The 18,011-nt window shown below is 46.8% G+C and overlaps 1 protein-coding gene across 1 annotated transcript in view; it reads left to right on the top strand.

The window, feature by feature from the left end:
* The first annotated feature begins 3,919 nt into the window (after positions 1–3,919).
* LOC146035989 (G-protein coupled receptor 4-like) overlaps positions 3,920–18,011 on the top strand; it is a 57,064-nt gene continuing 42,972 nt past the window's right edge. The window contains exon 1 of the mRNA XM_083159726.1: positions 3,920–4,116. The gene's annotated coding sequence lies outside the window, so the exon portion shown is untranslated. The remainder of the gene's footprint in view (positions 4,117–18,011) is intronic.

Here is an 18,011-nt window from a genome sequence, read left to right as displayed (position 1 = left end):
CAATGTTCCCTCTAATTTTACGAAGGCTGTGTGCCACAAAAGATTTTGGCTGTGCAACTTTTGAAGGAAATTTAAATTTTTGTGCGTCACTTATATATAACTGGAAAATGACATTCAGCATTTGTGTTAACTTTACTTCAAAATTATATTAAACATTTAAACATTCAAAACACAGCACAATGTAGTTAATGGGTGAAACACACATTAATTAAGTCGACAACTGCAAAAAGGGGACCACTGCTGCTTTGTGCGCTCTGTTGTAATGTCTGTGCGCATGCTCGTCGAGTTGTGTGCGTGCGCACGTGCGCACAGCTTAGAGGGAACACTGGTGGAGAGTGATTAACAACCAGCCAATCAGCTCCTAAATGTCACGTGATAGACTGGGTTTGAAATATGTAAGCTAGAAGCTGATTGGCTGCTTCTTTATCACTCTCCGCCTTATAATTTTTTGAAGCTTAGTGCATGGAGAATGCGCTGCCCGCTCCGTCTGTATGTACATCTACCCAACTTTACAGTGTGTACACACTAGCAGTTATATTGGCCGATCAATTGATCGGCCAATATATAGTTATGTGATTGGCCAGTGTGTACCAGCGATATGTCTGTGAACGGCGCTGTTCACAGACATATCGCGTTGTTGAACACAGCTGATGGCCGATATATCTAAATATATATCAGTGCGTCATGCTGCGTGTGCCGGCAGTCCGCCGACTGCCCGTATACCGGCACCAGAAGATGGCGGTAATTGACTGCTCAACTGGTCAGGCGAAGCCACTACAGATCTGACACTGGGCCTAATTCAGGTTTGATCGGAACGGGGCTAATTCGGCCCCGTCCGATGTGGGGGGATCTGAGCATGCACGTATTTGCACATGTGCAGACCCCCTGTGCAAATGCCTTTGGCGAGTATCACACTCACTGAGGCGTTCACACGGACAGGGGAGGGGGGTGGCTGCAGGGGAGGGGGTGGCGGCAGGGGAACGCCCAGCGTTTTATGGGCATCCCCATGAACATGCTGGGTGTTCCCCTGAGAACGCAGGCGTGGCATTCCCTGCTCGGGGCGGGCGGCTGGCGTTATATGAAGTCAGCGCCGGCCCCCTCTTCAGCGATCAGCAGCGGAAATAAAGTCAGTTCAGACTGATTTTATTTCCGAAGGGGAGAGAAATCATGTGATTGTCTCGTACACATTCCCTTGCATGCTAGCGAGGGGATGTGGGCAGCAGGGGCGGCATTCATCGGGGTGGTGGGACATGTTGAATATCCCAGGTCCAGCACAACCCAGCACTCTGACACGGGATATAAGCAATGTTATTCCCTCGTTGGACCCGGGTTGCTGGGCAGTGTGAACAGGTAACCCGGGTTCCGTTCACTTCTATGGAGGAGGCAGCAGCGACACCTTAGTGCTGCCTCCTCCCCCACCCCCGCATGACGCACCGCCACCCCTAGGATGACGTCAGCGACCCGTCAATAAGCCGGGTCGTTAGGGTGACCAACTCATCCCTTTAATCCGGGACACATATTAATTACACAGGTTCTGTGGCTGGCTTTCACCTGGTTTTAAACTGCCACACCTCAAGACTCCATTTCACCTGGTTTTAAACTGCCACAGAACCTGTGTAACATACCTTCCAACTGTACCGAATTTGCCGGTACAGTACCGTTTTTTAACAGTCTGTACCGGCAAATTATAATTGTACCGAATGTACCGATTTATATGCATTTATTTTCAGCTGAGCTCAGCACTCACTCTCTTGTTTGCCGCGGCTCCTCTGGCTCCCGGGCCCCGGCTCAGTGTCTGCTCCTCTCATCTGCATGCCTGTGGTGCGCGGCCACCGGCACCCTGGCTCTCCCCCACCTGTTCCCAATAGTGCATTGCGCGGCCCGGTGCCATGCGTCATGACGTCACGCGCCCGCCCGCGCACACTGCGCACAGTCACTGTGGAATGCTCAGCCCTCCCTCAGGCTCTAGGCGCAAATCTGTCTGAGGGAGAGTGGTGCGGTGGCACCATGGCAGGCCAGCCCCGGCGTGCGTGACTGGGGGGATTGTGGCATCGGAGGATCCTCCTGGCCCGTCTTCAGAACAGAGTCTGTGTGGCTGCCCGCTTAGGCTGCAGACTAAATGATCTCCACACAGTCTTGACAAATATAAAATCCGTGTGACGTACCATCCTGCTCTGTCTGGCTGCAGCTCATGGTGGCTTGGTGCTCTGCTCTAGTCTGGTATATACTTATATTTATTAAATAAAAGTATATTAAATATACTTATTTATTTTAATATGCCAGCAGATCTCCAAGCCACCATGTCACGTGAGCTGCAGGCAGCAGCTCATGTGAAATGGTGGCTTGGTGGGCTGCTGGCATATTCAATAAGTATATTAAATATACTTATTTATTAAGTAGGGGGGGGGTGCCATATGTTGTCCCACAGGGCCACTCTGTTACTTAGTGTCTCAGGCCACATGAATCCCCGCCCCCTTGCGCTCGCTTCTATACAGAGCGATGCACAGCTCATTGCGCAGTGCAGGCTTTCCCACCCAGTCAGCGGCTATTTGAAATGCGGCACAGGCCACCAGCCATGTTCCAGCTGCCGTGGTGATTTTGGCTGCCGGGTGGTGAGCTCTGATTGGCTCATGAACAGGAGCCATAGTTGAAATAGCTACTGGAGGGACTAGCAGCAGTGACGGCACTGCGGCAGCGTAAGTCGGGCTGTGGTTTGGGCTGGGCTGGGCTGGGGCTGGACTGAGCTCTGGCCGCATCTATGACAGCCACTCCAGCCCCTGCAAGAACAAGGTACACACATGGCTCCGCCCCCTCTCTATTGTACATTCCTCCCCTCCTACCTCCTAATACAGTACTAATTCCTAATTTCCCCAGCTTCCACCACAACCTGCATCTTTCTGCCCTCTCTCTAGCCCCCTACGCCTCTCTAGTGCCCTGCATCTCTCTGTTCTCCCTAGCACCTGCGTCTCTATCCCACCATACTTCTCTCTATCCCTCCCTAGTGATCTGTCTCTCCCCACCGACAATGTCCCTGCGTCCCCACGACAAAGTCCCTGTTGTGGCGCCGCCCACTCCATGTGGCGTAATGTGAGTTGTGGCTCCTACTATGTGGCAGAATGTGATTTTTGGACCATTCTGTGTAGAATAATGTGAATTTTGGCTCAGTCTATGTGAATTTGACTTATTCTCTGTGGAATAATGTGAATGTTTAATCATTGCTTGTGAATTTTGACTTATTCCGTGTGACATATTGTGAATTATGGCTCACTTCAGGTGGCATAACGTAAATTTTGACTCCTGTGTGAATTATGGTTTATTCTGTGTGGCATTATGCGAATTATGGCTTATTCTGTGTAATATGTGAATTTTTACTCAATCTTTGTGAAAATAGGATTATTCCATATGGCATAATGTGTAAGGGACAAGAACAGTATAAGGGGGTCTACTATTGTGTTGCATACTTTGCATAAGAGGTATATGGTGGGGTTCACTACACTCAAGGACATGCCCCCTCTAATTGACACGCCCCCTGTAATTGACACGCCCATTGGAGTTAAAGACACACCTCTTTTGTGTTTCAAGTGTACCTATTTTTGGCTGTGAAATGTTGGAGGGTATGGTGTAATTAATATGTGTCCCGGATTAAAGGGATGAGTTGGTCACCGTACGGGTCGCCGAGAGCCGTTTTTACCGCAAATGCCGGTTCGCAGTCTGAAATCAGTATTACTGTGTATCCAGCCTTTAACAATAAACATCCATGTTTTTAGTTGCAATCTGATTAGTGACTGCTTCTGTTCTGATAAATGCATCAAACACAGTAGTTACTGCCGAGCGAGGTTTCCTCCCAATCACCCATACCTGTGGTACAAAGAGTTAAATGACAACAATTCTAAACTTCATACACAAAGGAGCCTGCAGCAGTTTGGGGAGGGGAGGATCTGATCCTGTCTGCAGGATGAGGGGGTGTATAAGCAGTACACAAGGCTCCCATCCAATCTGTAGCAGCTGGGTGTCTTGTTACTACTTCCCTGCTTGACATGAGTCCTGTGCTTGCAGAAGTTGGAGGAATCAAGAATAAAGGTGCTGGATAAACACTACATCTGGTTCTAGGTCCAGGTAAGTGCGCACTTTTGTTACCTACCTATGTTGTTTATGGATTAGAGACCTAAGGTGCAGCCATGGGTATAAAACTGGATTAGCAGCATTACATGTACTGACAGGATCTCATCTGCCATTGTAGTTACTGATAGTAAAGTGGACAGCAGAGGTGTTGCTCCGCTGTTTCAATAGACTGTACATTCCTCACTACACTGTCTTATTACTCAGTAGAGTAGATCATGTGATGATTGGCAGATCTACATTGTCGCATACACACTGAAGGGACAAAATGAACGAAATTGGTCAAAAAATTTGTACAGTGTGTATGCACCTTAACTCGCTGTGTTTTTGTTTATGTACTCTGTAATTGGGAGCTGGCAGAACCCTTGTGGCACCATATAAAGGATAATAGATTTATGTACTATTGTATGTAGCCATATTAGTACAGTGGTCTGTTCTCTTTCCACTATTTTGCAAGTTCTGCTGTAATTTTACATAGTAAAGCTGGACATACACTAGTGCGATTTGGCCACTTTTCACCCTTTTTTCGAATGGATTGCATACCCCCAACAGTCCCGAATTCAGCGGGACAGTCCCGATTATCAGGGCCTGTCCCGCTGTCCCTCCCGCGGCCGGCAGTGTCCCGCGGTGAGGGGGGGGCTGTTGGGAGTCCCCCCTGTTGGCTGATAAGCAGCGGGGAATAAACGCTGTGCGCATGCGCACAGCGTCTATTCCCATAGCCAGGGGGCTGGGGGCATGGCTAGAGGCTCACAGAGCCTCTGGGTCATGCCCCCCATAGCGGCAAAATGGGGCGTGGCCTCGCGGGAGAGCAGCGAGTATAGACCACGCCCCAAATTAGGCCACGCCCACCAAATTTTTTCGATGCGCGGCGCGCAGCAGCTGCGTACCGCTTCCGACTCCTCCAAAGTTGGGCGGTATGGGATTGGGCCAGGAAATCTGGTGAAAAGTGTCCAAATCGTGTGTTTCACATCCAATCCGAAGCAAGGTCCCGTGCAAATCGGATTAATAAATCAGTTTTGAGCTGTGTTCTGCCTGACATTGCAGAATCTGTGATTACAGTAGTAGACCATCTTCCCTAACGTTCCTCGGTAGCTCTGTGGGTTGTGAGGTGAGATCAGTAAAGATAGTAGTTGTATATTGCCTTTGCCCGGCCATTTTAGATACAATTTGCAGATGTCACACTGAGCTGGAACTGTTGGGAAAGTGATATAATTCTGCTAAAATAAATATATAGGTTTATGTATTTTTGTTGTACTATGTGACTCCCTGCATAATGATACCAGTTGGCTGCTATATGCAATATCCCTGTGTTGTGTGTTTTTTTTGTAGAAGCTTTAGTAAATTTTCCCATGGTCTTTATCTGTCACTGTGTATGTCTCCATAAGGGCCACTGTAGGTTGGGGCACTGTGATATGTTAGTCGGGACACATGGATGGATAGGGGGGATTCAGTTCGAGGGCTTCTTGAGTGGGGTCAACAGTATTTTGCTAACGGTATTTTCAATAACTTTTTTTTTTTTTTTGTTAGAGCTTACAAAGGAGGTGCCTAAAACAAATAGTATGCGATCATTAGGTTGACACAAACAAATGGGCGACAGGGAAAAAGGTCAACATAATTTTTTTTGTGATTTTTTTTTTTTTTTTTTTTTTATTTTTTTTTTTGTTACATACCACCCAAGCGGGCATAGGAGACTGTAATAGTGTGCCCGAAACATGGAGAGCGCAGCAAGGAGATGCTGTATACTTATACGATGTCCCTGTAAACCTATGTCGAGATAGACACCAAAAAAAGTGAAAAACTTATGTTAACCTTTTTCAAGTCAATCCTTTGACAATGTCGACTTATCGCATGTTGACCTTTTTTCATTTTTTGACTGTCAACCTAATGACCCATACCCAGAACAAACAAGTGAAGGTTGCATGCGATAATAAATGATTACGGCCCCAGTGAGTGCGGGACACGGGGCAATATGATTGCTGAGCAATATATTGCTAGCGATCATATTGCCCCGTGTGTATGCACCTTAATTTGTCACCGCTTTGGCTATTTGCACACGAATGGAGCAACAATTTTTAATTGCACCATCTAGTGGCGGGATAGAAAATTGTAATCGTCCCTTATCAGTCAGTCATCAGACTGCACTAATGTAACAAGGGGGTTAAAGAGTCCAGTTTTTGCTGCTAGATTTAAAGCACTAATTAGTTAGCTGGTCGAACGATATGCGGTTAACATCCTGGCAACCAGTCAGGATGCCGGTGTTCAGTACCTGTCGGGATTCCCTCCATCAAGATTCTGGCATCGGTATTCTGACTGCCAGTCAGCCATATGTATCTCGGCTGAACCACCCTTATAACTGACTGGGACTTAAAGGATCAGAAATCTTGGTAAAATCTCACTGGTTCTGTAAAATCGGAACCTATTACATAACCGACCCAAGTCTGTTTTTGTCCTTGTTATAGCTGGACTAAAGTAGTGTCATGATGCTACAAATATGCATTATTTGTGCGCTGGACCAGGAAACTATATAGATATGGTGCAGAGAGCCCTAGACCAGTGATGGCTAACCTTGACACTCCAGCTGTTGTTGAACTACACATCCCAGCATGCCCTGCATAAGTTTTAGCATGGCCAAATAGAAAAACCGATGCAGGGCATTCAGGGATGTGTAGTTCAACAACAGCTGGAGTGTCAAGGTTAGCCATCACTGCCCTAGATGCAGAGGTGTAACTCTGGGAGGCAATGGAGTCATCTGCTGCTGGGCTTCTGCTCCCAAGGGGGCACCTCTCCTCCCCTACAAGTTTGAATCCGCTCATTGACAGCTATGGCTTTTGTGGCTGACGCATTTCTAGCAGGACCATAGATTTCAGTCTCTTTATATTAAACACAATATACATACATACATTTATTTATATAAGGAGCTGTGGGGGGGGGCACCAATATTTATCTTGCCTCCGGGCACCTGGGACGAACTTACGCCACTGCCTAGACACAATGCACTGGTGTGAGATTTTGTTGTTTGTTTTAGCTTGTGTGGCAGCAGCTTAAGACTGAACGTCATGAAGCCTACATTTACATCATTAATATTGTATTTTAAAACAGCTGGTGAATTTCTGGGTGTATGGTTTATAAAATTCAAGTTGATTTACATAAGGATGTGTAAGATCTTCTTGCACTCTGTGTTTTTTAGTCTAGCCTTGCATTCCAAATGTTGTTGGTTTGGAAACCTATTTGGGTCCAGTATACATTTGTTGTACAGTGGAAGAGCTTTATTTATTTATAAACAATCAGAAATTGCACTATTCCTATTAAAGAAGATCTTTGAGTCTTACTTATACCCCTCTCACACCAGCCTAATTTCCGGGGTTGGGCCCCAGAACAACACGCGACTAGCGCTGGTGTGTTAGGTTCCCGGGCCAAATGCTATGGAGCAGAGTTGTTCCCGGGGACCTGGCCGGTGTGAAAGGGATAGGGGGTACTTACCCGGGTTGCTGGTCCTCGGTGTGCTGTCAGGCCAGTGATTCACACATGCAGTGGGCGCAAATGACAGGAAAGGCGGAGGATGAAGATGACGCAGCTCTCTGCTACCCTCACTGCTGCCAGAGAGCTGCATTATCTGCACCCACCGTCTGACCTGTCATCTGCGCTCGCCGCCTATGTGGATCCCCGGCCTGCACCGAGGACCAGCAACAGGGGTGAGTACTCGCCGCACTCAAGCCGCCTGCCCACCACCAGCATGCCTCCTGACGGCCTCCTTCCCGCCCCTTCACACACCAGAAAATGCAGGGACTTTTCTGGTGTGAAAGGGGCCAACCTGGGAATGGCCCGGCATGATCCTGGGCCATATTCCCGGGTAAGTCACTGCATTTTTCTAGTGAGAAAGGGGTATAAGATAAACTTAAGGCCCCATCCACTAGTGCAAATCGGGCCCTTTTCATCCTATTCTGAGGCCCAAATTGCATGTGTTGAACCTCCTAATCCGATCCTGTGTGCATCGGATCGGAGCCGGAGATCGTCACTCCTGTACCAAAGATCCATCGGATCCCGCAGCGGGGAAGGGAACTAAACAAAAAAACAAACTACTGCCCACTGTAATACCCCTTTCACATCGCACTTTTAAAACGGTATATTGCCGGTTTTTTTCCATTTTAAAACGTTTAAGGCTGCAGTGGGAAAGTGCCAGAGTTGATTTACCGGTTAAAGTTAACCGGTATTTCAACACTGTTAAAAAGCAGAGTCCTACACGTTTTAAAGCAGTTTTTTAGGCAGTGTGAATGGCTCTATTTCAATGGCTTGAAACGTGTCCCTTGGGGGTCAAACGGGTTGAATGTTTGAATGGTATTAAATGATTTTTAAAACGGTTTTCACCTGCAATGTGAAAGGTCTCAAGGCTCAGACCCATTTTAAAGTCCCATTTAAGAATACTGTGTCATTACCCATTTCTGCAATGTGAAAGCAGCATTACTATTCCAGTGTAAGCTAGTTTCACTTTTGGGAAGTTGTGAAATTGATACCTACTGTGCATTCCTTACCTATGTGCAGGCAGCATACCAGAGCTGGTTGTGATACTCACAAATGAGAGAAAAGGTTCAGGAAGTTAAAGACATATTGAAAACATAACCGCGGTCATGGAGGAATACTTTTACTTCAGCACCCAATATTCCTTTTTGTACATGTTTTGAATGGTAACCTCCAGAAACTCAGTCATTGGAATCCAAGTTTCCACTATTCACGCAACTGGATGACTAGGGGCCTTATTCTGGTTCACTCTTTGAGGCAAATTCCTTCTCAGATGGACAAAACCATGTGCACTGCAGGTGGGGCAGATGTAACCTGTGCAGAGAGTTAGATTTGGGTGGGTTTTTTTATTTTTAAGTGAGATCTATATTGCAGTGTAGAAATAAAGCAGTCAGTATTTTCCCTGCACAGAAATAAAATAACTTACCCAAATCTAATTCTCTCAGCGCCACCTGCAGTGCACATGGTTTTGTCAATCTGAGAAGGAATTTGCCTCTAAGAGTGAACCAGAATCAGGCCCTAGATGAGGTGGGCCTGACATTTTTCATAGATAGCATCATTATTCTGCAGATTGTGTTATCGCTTGCACTAATAGTACTTACAGTTTGGCGGCAGTTAAGAACCACTTAGCCCATCTAGTCTACGTCTACCCTAAACACTATTTATTTACTAAAAGTTTCTTATACAAGTTCTGTTGCTCTTTACAGTTGGAAATACTGAAAAACAAACTGGGTAGGTACAGACAATCAAAATGGTATGAGGGCCCTGCACGCAAGCTTACAATCTGTAGGGAAATAGGCATTGATACACAAGGATAGGTGTTATCCTTTGTCATAATTCTCCACCAGATCCCAAAAGTTCTTGGTGGGCTGACTGATACGGTGACCCAGCGATGTTGGCCTGGGGGTCAGGAGGATGGAAAGGTGAGAGAGAATATAAAGGAGCATGTTTGTGCTGTACAGTGGGGATGAAATTGGATAGGAAAGGTTTATGAGGGTTATGTGGGCGGTTCTGGAATCTGATAGGCTAGCCTGAAGAGGTGAGTTCCATGGGAACCCTTGATGGTTTGGGGACTTGAGGAGAGACTTATTGTGTGTGGGAGGGCATTCCACAGAGTGGGTGCAGCCCGAACAAATGCCTAGTAATGCGTATAGATCAGAGACGTAGATCTTGTAAAGAGGACAAGTTGGGCGATATGTTGTGATAAGAGAAGAGATGTACGTTGGTGTAGTTTCGTTTATGGCCTTGTGTGTAAGTAAAAGTATTTTTATATTGAATACGGTAAAATACAGGTAATCAATGAAGGGACTGACAGAGCAGTTTCGAAGGTTGAATGTCTAGCGAGGAAGATCAGCCTCGCAGCTACATTCATGATAGAGATTGTAGTGGCGAGAGTCTGTATTGGGGAAGATCAGTAGGAGACTATTGCAATAAACAACGTGGGAGATGATGATAGCATGGATTACAGTTTTAGTGGTGTCCAAAATAGCTGATTAGTTTGCCAAGAGATGTGGTATAGATGTAGAAAAGCAGAGGATTCAAGACTGAGCCATGCGGTACTCCAACTGATAGAGGCAGAGAAGAGGAGGTGGAAGCAGAGAAACAAACACTGAAAGAGCAGTTACATAGGTAGAATGAGAACCAAGAATGGGATGTGTCCTGAAGACCTAGGGATTGTAGGTTTTGTAAGAAAAGAGAGTGGTCAACCGTGTCAAAAGAAGTATAAGTGAGTACTACTTTAATCAGTGCTGCCTCTGTGGAGTGTTGGGAACAAAATCTTGATTATAATAGGTCCAATAAATTGTGCGAGTTAAGAAAGCATGTGAGGCGAGTGTAGGCAAGTCTCTCAAGTAGCTTGGCAGGGCATGAGAACGGAGAGATGAGACAGTATGGGTCAGAATTTAACTTTTTTGGTACTTGTGTAGTTTCACGGTGGCAGTCTAAGCTACGTTGTCTGCATAGTCCCCGCGGCAGCCCTGCGTGGTTAGCGTAGAGTCCCCGTGAGCTGCAGCTCTGTTCCTGGGAGACAGAGTGAATATAAATAAATATAAAATTTAGTTAAGGGTTGGGATGAGCACAAGAGACAGAGCTTGATTTATTTGTGAGGGCTTAGGGTCAAGAGGAGAGGAAATAGAGGAATAACCAAAAAGTGTGGATACTTCATCTTCATTTGTGGGATCAAAAGAAGAGAAAATTGAGCAGGTCTTTGCACTAATAGTGGCTGGTGGCTTGGGTGAGGGAGGGTTGATAAATGATTTAAATGGATTAAAGAGTAATTTAAAGCTAGAAGCTTGAGTGGAGATGAGAGTTTGGAAATATATTTGTTTGGTAGTGTCCAGGGCATAACTATAGGACTGGTAGATAGTCCTATATGTGAGAAGTCTATTGGACTATGAGATTTGCACCATTTACATTCAACTTTACGTGAGAGTTCTTGTAGGTGTCTCGTAAATTTAGGGGATACGGTCATTAGGTCTACAACGACTAGGTCGACATGACATTATGTCGACATGGGCTAGGTCGATAGTCAAAAGGTTGACATGGGGGTTTTCACTATTTTTTGAGCCGACAGGCGGTATTTCATGCCCTACCATCCACTTGGGCGTAGTGGGAGAATAAAATAGTGTGCCAAGCTTATCGAGGCGCCATGACCGAAGAATTGCGAGCGCAGCGGTGCACTTCAAACTGTGTCCATGTCGACTTTCGGTTAAAAAACAACAGTGAAAGCCCCCATGTCGACCTAATGCTTGTGTTGACCTTGACCCATGTCAACTTAGTGGTGTCTAACCAATGCTTGTCGACCTAGTTATTGTAGACCCAACGATCCCAACCTAAAATTTAGACTGCCATGGTTGGTATCTAGGCAAATGTGGAGTGTGATGGGTAATTGGAGCCACTTCATCAAGGGCTATTTTAAGAGTCTGGTTCAGGTAGTAGTGATAGCAGAAATAGGTGCAAGCTGTTGTTGCAGAAAGGAGGAAAGTTCTTGAAAATTTAAAAGTATTAATATATCTGGGGGCTGGATAGATTGGGGGATTCAACTGACGTTGGTTTTGTAGAAATGGAGGAGAGCATGCAGGCGATAAGGGCCCTTATTCTGGTTCGGACGGTACGGCCCGCGTGCGGCCGTACCGCCGATGTTTTTATTCTGCACATGCGCAGAGGTCAATCTGCGCATGTGCAGCCCCCTTCGCCGCAGACGTATTTCGTCCGCCGCAAAGGGGGCGTATAGGGGCGTGAGGGGCTTCATACCCTCATTTCCCTATGTGTACGCCCCGCGTTTCATGGGCGTTCCCATGCAAACGCGGGGCGTATGCATGGTAATGAGGGTATGACGCAACTCATGGGGGCGGAAAGCTGACGTCGCCGGATGTCAGCTCTCAGCCCCCATACAAGCTAGCACACGGACGATTGTCCGTGTGGTCTCAGCTTGCGGGAGCTGCTGGGGCGTGCGGACCTGCCTTCGATGGTCGACGACCATCGAATGCAGGGGGCAGCTCCCACCATGGTGGAGGCGTACGCCTCCACCATTTTTATGCGGATCGCCAGCCGTCCGTGTACGGACGGCCGTGGCGATCCGTCTCGTGGGCGGGGATTGGTTTGTGCGGCCGGAGCACCGTGTGCGGCTCCGGCCGCACCAACCAGAATAAGGGCCAAGGTTGTGATCTGAGAGAGGGAACAGAGTGTTAGTAAGTTCAGAGACTGAGCATAGTTTTGTGAATACAAGAGCAAGGCAGTGGCCCATCCCGATGAGTAGAAAAGTGGGTCCATTGGGAGAAACCCAAATAAATAAACAAGAGCGGGTTTTAAGTAACCAAAATGTGCATTTTTTTTAATTTTTTTTAGACAAATGCGATGGGAGTGTGCGTATTTGTGTAAAAATAAAATGGTGTGGGTCATCCCCCCCCCGGATTCTTGGACCGGTCCTGGTTCCATAAATACAGGGGTCTTCCATATTCCATATTTTTGAACCAGCATCGGGCTCCAACAGTGGTGTCAAGCCACAATGGTGGAACACTTTTTCTTTATGCAAGGTGCCATGGCCGAACCCTGATCACCCTGGCTGGTCAGCCCTGGACGGCATACCTTGGGGAGTGGGGACCCCCGAATAAAAGGGTCCACCCACCCCCAAGGCTTCACCCTTCCACGGCTGAAGCCCGGAGCTGTCCCCGCCATGCCTGGGCTGTGGGTGTCGGCCTGATGCTTTTTGTGTTTAAAAAAAAAAAAAAACAATAATAATTAAAAGAGTAAAAATACATTTTGGTTGTCACAGTCGAACTACAAGTCCCAGCAGGCCTCCCCCGCATGCTGATACTTGGCTTACAACAAGTCCCAGCATGTGGGGCATTAATGTGCATGCTGGTTCTTGTAGTTCTACTATAAACACAATGTACCAAAAAACAAACAAACATAGTACAGTATGATAACATCATATTTACCTACTTTCCTGGAAAAGCCAGGAGGCTCCCCTCCCAGACCCCCAGAAGGGTGGGCAAGCCTCCCGCATTCCTGGCCAGCGCTCAATTTATGAAAGTGACTATAATGCTCTATTTTGGTATCGATAATTCAAATAAATACATTTATTAATAGAAGTACATTGAAATCCTATGCACTTCTATTATTAATAGTTTTGTTTATGTTTTTTTTAGGCCAAACTAGTGCGATATAACAGTCATTTGTAAATATCATACAGTGTGTGCCAGCGGTGCCTTCTTATATGTATGATGCTTTGCCTGTGTGTTGTGACCACGTGTCCGGTAATGGGCATGCAGAGACCTGTATACTCTAGGAATATGTGACTGGAATGTACTAACCAGTCACTACCATAAAGGAGGAGGCTAGGAGGTGTATGTATATATAATATACCCTTCCCACCAGTAACACGTCACTAGGTGTGGCAGCTGACACACAGGTCTGTCACATGGTCAGTATTCATTCACAGGACTACAATGCAAATTAAATAGACCTGTCTAGTTTAACAGTATGCTCCGTTATTATAAATGCTATTGTAGCCTGGAGCAGGTGACAGAAGGCGGCATGTCTATGTGAGACCCTTGCTTCCTGAGGTCTGCTGCTACTCTCCCCTGGGTACTGGTATTTCCCAAAAAGGACAAATCTTTTTCCCCCCACTCCTTCCTCACAGAGTTCCCCCCACGTGAAAGGAGGCAATCATCACCCCCCCCCCCCAAACAATTGGGGTGATCCATCCCACTCCACCCCGGAGGGGTTACCGCTTTGTCAGAGCACCCAGTCATAATCAATTGTACCTGTTTATCCAATAAAACATTGTGATTTATCACACGCATTGTTTCCAATCCTTATTCAGACATCCAGGTTAATTTGTCAACCGTCCCACCCACCCCAAATCCCCCCCTTTTTTTCCGATACCCCTCCCCCCCCCCCCCTCTTCCTCTCCTTTTCTTTCCCCAAAACCAACTAAACACTGTGCATCCACACATAGGCCCTTATTTTGGTTCATTCTTTCTGACAAAATCCTTCTTAGATGGACAAAACCATGTGCACTGCAGGTGGGGCAGATGTAACATGTGCAGAGAGAATTCGATTTGGGTGGGGTTTTACTTCAAAGTTAGAGCTATATTGCAGTGTAAAAATAAAGCAGTCAGTATTTACCCTGCACAGAAACAAAATAACTCACCCAAATCTAATTCTCTCTGCACAAGTTACATCTGCCCCACCTGCAGTGCACATGGTTTTGTCCATCTAAGAAGGATTTTGTCAGAAAGAGTGAACTAAAATAAGGCCCAGAGTGCGCTATCCATATTCCAGTATAAGCTATTACCAAAAGGGTTCAGACAACCCCCAGGACAAGCAGCACCAAGCACATGTACGTGGTAGAGCGCAATATACCCAATATTTTGTGCAGAAAATGTAGCCAGGTGAGGCACTGCCTCACCTGCCATAGACTTTTTACTCCAGAGTTTTGACTATAAAAATGATTAAAATAACAATATATATATATATATATATATATATATATATATATATATATATATATATATATATATATATATATATATATATATATATATATGCAAAACTCCAGCATATACGTTAGTATGACAGGAAAGGCTGTGCCTCAACCCACCGCACGCCACTGGTGACATCTCAGGCAGGAACGAGGAACTTTGTAGCGTTTAAAAGCTGCAGGTTGCTTATATGAACACACATACTGTACTGTACAGAGAGGTGATACAATGTGTGTGACTGGGAAGGTGAGGAAATACAGGATGAGACCGGAGGGGACATACACATGGAATGTATTTAGACCATTTTTCTAGTGAAAGTTACAACGGTTGGTCGGTAATACTAACAATTTTAGGAATTTACAGTCGTTCTGAGTGTTTATTTGCTCCATAAATGTTCCTGCACAAATGAGGCGTCTGGTTTCTCCTGTCTATGCCCGTCCGTGTAAATGAAGGGGAACTTGTGGAAAGAAGTTGAAGCACATAGTATATAGTTTTAGACAGCGCTGCATGCGGCTGTCAGGATGTTTAGTACATTAATGCCCCTTTCAGACCGCACTTAAAAAACGGTATTTTGCAGATTTTTAACCATTTTAAAACGGTAATCTGAAAGGTGCAGGACCACGTTACCGTTTTACAAAAGCCGTTTTTGTAAAACGGTTAGAATGGAGGGTCCTACCCGTTTCCGACCCGGTATTTTGGCATCAAAATCTGGTCTGAAACGGTATTTAAATTCAGCGCAGTGAATATTTAATGAGCACTCATATTTAATGAAATAATATATATATAGTGAATAAAAAACCGCACTTAGGCCCTTATTCTGATCTGTGCGGCCCGAGCCGATTATGCGGCCAGGACCGTGCGTGTGAAACCCCGCCTTCCATACAGATCGGCAACTCCGTCCGTATGCGGTAAGAAGCTGTCCGAACGGACCGCACGTGTATTTTTCACAGAATACGCCTCCTCCATCTAAGGGAACCTCCCCCATCATTCGATGGTCGCAGACCATCGAATGCAGGACCGAGTGCTCCACCAGCACCCGCAACCTCAGACCACACGGACATTTTTCCGTGCAAAAGCAGGGATCTGGGCGGGCAGCTGACATCCGGCGATGTCATATGTCCGCCCCCTACACGTGCGTCACGGCCGCATTACCATACGTACGCCCAGCGTTTTCATGGGAACTCCCATGAAACGCGGGGGCGTATGCATATGGTAATGAGCCCAAATAGCCCTTCACGCCCCTCTCCACCCCCTGTTCGGAGTGATCACATATCATGCGGGATTTGGCCGTATGCCCCGCTCGCACATGCGCAGAGACGCCTCTGCACATGCGCAGACACAAAACATCGGCGGCCCGAACGCACGCGGATATATCCGCACCGATCAGAATAAGGGCCTTAATAACGGTAATATGATGTTTTAAGAGATGCGGTGTGAAAGGGGTTTTACCTGGCAGACCCGTTTTTGGAAACGTTTTCAAATACAGGGTCAAAGCCAGTTTTGCGCTCTGAAAGCAGCATTACTCTTTGCCAAGTGCAGTTCTCCTGTGCTTCTGTGCCCCTATACTATGTTGCTAAAGTATTCAAAATTGCATATATTTGTTGAAACCGTCCAGAGGCTAAGAAGCAGGAAAACTTAGAAGGCCTAAGTCCCTGGCATTGTGGAGGCCAAACCCTACAATGCACAAGATGCTGTCTGGTCTACATCTATTAGCACGATAAAGCATGGTCAGACCTAGTATTCGGTGCTAGGTGATTGTTCATATGCTCCACGCTGCCTTCCTGTGTATAGATTCTGGCAGTAATTTCTGCCCACTTATGATCCTAATATACGGTGTACTATATTAAACTTCAGCTGGACTACTGCTGACTTCATCTGCTACACACAAGCTATTATTCACTTTTAATACTAGTTGCATTACAATATGGACTAAGCACCAGGGCCGGATTAAAGCAGGGGCAAAAGGGGTCAGTACCTTGGGCCCCCCTCTAGCTAGGGCCCCCCTGTGGTTGGCATGTACAGGGCCGGCGCTCCCCGCTCAGCAGAGGATGCAAAGCAGGGAGTCGCCATACTAGAGAGGCGCTCTCTCTCCTCTGCATCCCCGCTGCTGTGTCTGTGCAGTGTGCACTATGCTTACGCTGCTCCTGTCATACTGTGGGCAGCCAGCGGCGCCGGCAAAATGAAGCTGCTGTATTTTTCAACTTGGCTCCTGTCCTGGCTGTCCCTACATGAGGGTGCAGGACAGGTGGGAATTCTCCGTATACACTGACATCCTGAAACTCCGTCCGCACAGGCTGTCAGTTTCTGTTCCTGATACTACGGAACTATTCTCCTTGCACTCCCCCTTGACATGCTGGTGAGTCCTCCCCATAGGCGTGCACACAGGGGGTGCCAGGGGTGCACAGGCACCTCCTAATGACCGGCACCCCCCGCACAATTGCAGCACTTCCTAATGACCGTCAGCAACAGTGCACCCCCCCACCCCCCTGCTGGCTAGCAGTACCTGCGCTGGCTGCAGTGGCTGGGCTCCTTCAGCACGAGGTTTTTTAAAGGGGGTGTGGCCACGGAGGTCTGTGATTAGGCCACGCCCCTGACATATCCTGTGCTCGGGTGGAGATGGAGACGGACTAGTGAAGCTGCAGCCTACCTAGGGAACTGTTGCAGGCTGGCTCCTGGCTGAAGCCTGCAGGTAATGTGTGCATGCAGAGACTGGGGGACCAGTGAGTAAGTGTGTGTGTGTGACATATACTGTGAGGTGAGAATGCAGTGAGGGGAAGTGAGGGGAACAAGGGTCCTGATTCAGGATCGCTCACTAAGTAGCAATCTTTTGCTGCTTAGCAAGTGGAACACCACCTGCTGAACCCCTGTATAATGTGAATAGGGTCAGTTTGTGCAGTGTAATGTGAATATGGGTCACTATGGTGCACCCCCTAAGGAAATGGGCTGCGCACGCCTATGGTCCTCCCCCTCCAAACGCTGCTACACGGAGCCAGCACACTACTGTTCAAGACAACGTTTAACTCTTTGAAACCCTTGTATTTTACTACTGCTTTTGAATGCTCCTGCTGTATGTGCTTTATAATATATAATACATAGTATATATACCTTATGAACTGTTCTGAGCTTTGCACTCTGTCTACTGATTGAGTGTGGCTTGTTTTAATACAAACTAATATATATATATATATATATAGTCTACATATATGATAACACAATTGCCGGCACCCGGGCAGACGCAACCAGAGGGGAGTGTGCCAGCCTATCGTGCAGTATATATATATAATGCTGGAGTCTTCAGGTGGTTTGGATGGAATTCCCAAATATTGTTGCGGAGATAGATGTAACCAACGGTCAGCTCTGGTGGCGGCTGGTCTGAACCAAATGATAGCG

The sequence above is a fragment of the Crinia signifera genome, chromosome 9 (assembly GCF_055691185.1).
Source record: "Crinia signifera chromosome 9, ASM5569118v1, whole genome shotgun sequence".
In the NCBI taxonomy this organism is placed as follows: domain Eukaryota; kingdom Metazoa; phylum Chordata; class Amphibia; order Anura; family Myobatrachidae; genus Crinia; species Crinia signifera.
Note: the sequence above shows the minus strand (reverse complement) of the source record. Positions and strands in the feature narration are given on the sequence as shown.